The sequence below is a fragment of the Oncorhynchus gorbuscha genome, linkage group LG01 (assembly GCF_021184085.1).
Source record: "Oncorhynchus gorbuscha isolate QuinsamMale2020 ecotype Even-year linkage group LG01, OgorEven_v1.0, whole genome shotgun sequence".
In the NCBI taxonomy this organism is placed as follows: Eukaryota; Metazoa; Chordata; class Actinopteri; order Salmoniformes; family Salmonidae; genus Oncorhynchus; species Oncorhynchus gorbuscha.
Window position 1 is genome coordinate 62,901,997 of NC_060173.1, and position 3,138 is coordinate 62,905,134.

At 41.5% G+C, this 3,138-nt stretch overlaps 1 protein-coding gene across 4 annotated transcripts in view; it reads right to left on the reverse strand.

Moving 5' to 3' along the window:
- The window catches only part of brsk2a (BR serine/threonine kinase 2a), a 545,611-nt gene that overhangs the window by 422,803 nt on the left and 119,670 nt on the right, over positions 1 to 3,138 (reverse strand). The gene's annotated exons all lie outside the window — the stretch shown is intronic.

Below are 3,138 nucleotides of genomic sequence, written 5' to 3' on the forward strand. Positions count from 1 at the left end.
CCCCCTCACTTACAAGTGTTACTGTCAAGTTCAACACAACAAAAACAATATATTTGGGTTACACTGCACATTATAACATTTCACACAGATTGCCAGGGTCCAGTAAGCAACTAAAGCTTTAGAACTTGTGGAACGGCAAGGAGTTGTATACCAGTTAATATTATAGTGAATTGGTTAGTTTACTAACGTTAGCTCATCTCGCTGTCTGACTTTATTAGCCAGCTATTTTTCACACCATAAACTCAATTATTTGATCAGTTGAATTGGCTAATGTTGCACAACATTTCTCTGGCTAGGTAATGGAGAATTGGACCCAGCTAGCAAGATACTTAACAATGCTCATAATACTTGTTCCATCACACTTTCTCCCTCACCTCAAACTTTCCAAATGCAAGTTGTTTTTCAGTTACAGCTCATGAAGTACGCTTCATCACCTTCTCACCCAGGCCTCCGTGGTCAGGCTTCTCACCTAACGTAAACTCGTACATCACCTTGGTCCGTACAATTGCCCTTATTTTGGAGCCCCAAAAACACAATACTTCCAGATCAACTGAAATGTCAATACCATTCTAAAGCACAATTTCTCCCCTTTCCAACAGAATCAATTATATGACCTAAACGCTACCCGTTTCTGCATAATTCAAGCAGGCAATGAGCCCCGTCGGGTCTTTTTAAAAATGGCGGGTGGGGAAGCTAAATTAATGCGTGATAGTGAGAAGTAGAGATGTCGTGTGGGATCATAGCTTTTTTTCACTCGATCTGCCCAACTTATCACCTTATCGCCTCTAAAATGTAAATAAAACACTATAAAGAGTTTATATAATGTGTCCTTACATACCTATTTGAAGGTTTGTGTCAAATTTGAATCTGGTTTTTAGGGCGGTGCTAAAGGGATCTTAGAAGTAAACAGCGGCTTTGAGAATGATGATCGCTTTGAGAATTGATCACTTTGAGAATGATGATTGCATGCCATGATGATGCAACAAATGACTAGGTATCCCCCCCTTACCCCATCACTGTCCATTTCTTGTTTTTAAAGGATGATCGAAGTGCTACGCCTTGTAGAGAGAGGTTGTAAGATAGAAATAGTTGCTTTATGTGTGCTGTACGTTACGACATGACTATTCAAGATGTAACGGATGGTCCGTTTTTTCAACTTTTCTTCAATACTATAGAGCCATTAGCATGTCGATCAACGCTTGAATAGAAACCTAGTTCACACGCCCGATTCTGACATCAACAGTCGCTACAGTCCCATTAGTTTTCTTTGTGGCCTCATTTGAATGTTGCGGTTGTTCACATTTGTACTGAATGGGGTGAGTTTACGTTACTGTCTTTCCAGAGCACAAGCGCTGAGGCTGTAACTAGGAAATTGGTTGTCTCATCTCTCTTCAGTCACGTGCTGCAGTCTGTTGTTATGTGAACGATTGGCTGAGCCTTGGATACAGCCAGTATTGCTGCAAACGAGCATCACTCGTTCGCTTACAGCCAGTAGTGATCCAAAGCCCCACACCAGCCCAAACTTTTCTCATCGGATCAACACAAATCACGTAGGACACCTATTTTGGATTCAAAATGGCTAATTTCGCCGAAAGGTGACTAGTTTACATCCCAGATAGTACTAAAATGGTTTTCAAGATTGCATTTGGTGATTTTTCCCCCCGTAATGCAAATATTGTATGTTATTGTATAAATGCATTTATTGGTTTCTTTTCATTTATACAGTGCCTTGCGAAAGTTTTTGGCCCCCTTGAACTTTGCAACCTTTTGCCACATTTCAGGCTTCAAACATAAAGATATAAAACTGTATTTTTTTGTGAAGAATCAACAACAAGTGGGACACAATCATGAAGTGGAACAACATTTATTTATTGGATATTTCAAACTTTTTTAACAAATCAAAAACTGAAAAATTGGGCGTGCAAAATTATTCAGCCCCTTTACTTTCAGTGCAGCAAACTCTCTCCAGAAGTTCAGTGAGGATCTCTAAATGATCCAATGTTGACCTAAATGACTAATGATGATAAATACAATCCACCTGTGTGTAATCAAGTCTCCGTATAAATGCACCCGCACTGTGATAGTCTCAGAGGTCCGTTAAAAGCACAGAGAGCATCATGAAGAACAATGAACACACCAGGCAGGTCCGAGATACTGTTGTGAAGAAGTTTATGTTATGCAGGTGAGTGAGGACCCAAAAGCGGTTTAACAGAAACAGAGTCATTTAATGTCCAAACACAGGGAATACATATATCCTCTTCAGATGTATCGATAGACAAAATAGACAACCCGCAGAGAGGGTGACAAAGAAATCATATAGTCCTCTGATCTATACAGGAGAGTCCCCTTCTAGCAGCAGAGGAGAATAGCAGGGTTAGCGGCAACAGACTGCTGGTCTCTCCGGGTAGGCGCGGGTTGTAGAGGACAGAGGTACCTGATCACACGTAGCATCTGATGAAGAGGCAGATTACGACAGGACGGGACAAGGGTGAAGCAAACGAGAATCTGACAAAGACAGAAGCAGAAACAGAGAGAGAAATAGAGACCTAATCAGAGGGAAAAAAGGGAACAGGTGGGAGAGAGTAAACGAGGTAGTTAGAGGAGATGGGCAACAGCTGGGGGAAAGAAAGGGAGAGAAGGTAACCTAATACGACCAGCAGGGGGAAACGAAGTGAAGAGAAAGAACAGGAACAAGACAATACATGACAGTTTAAAGCCGGATTTGGATACAAAAAGATTTCCCAAGCTTTAAACATCCCAAGGAGCACTGTGCAAGCGATAATATTGAAATGGAAGGAGTATCAGACCACTGCAAATCTACCAAGACCTGGCCGTCCCTCTAAACTTTCAGCTCGTACAAGGAGAAGACTGATCAGAGATGCATCTGGATGAACTGCAGAGATCTACAGCTGAGGTGGGAGACTCTGTCCATAGGACAACAATCAGTCGTATATTGCACAAATCTGGCCTTTATGGAAAGAGTGGCAAGAAGAAAGCCATTTCTTAGAGATATCCATAAAAAGTGTTGTTTAAAGTTTGCCACAAGCCACCTGGGAGACACACCAAACATGTGGAAGAAGGTGCTCTGGTCAGATGAAACCAAAATTGAACTTTTTGGCAACGTTATGTTTGGCGTAA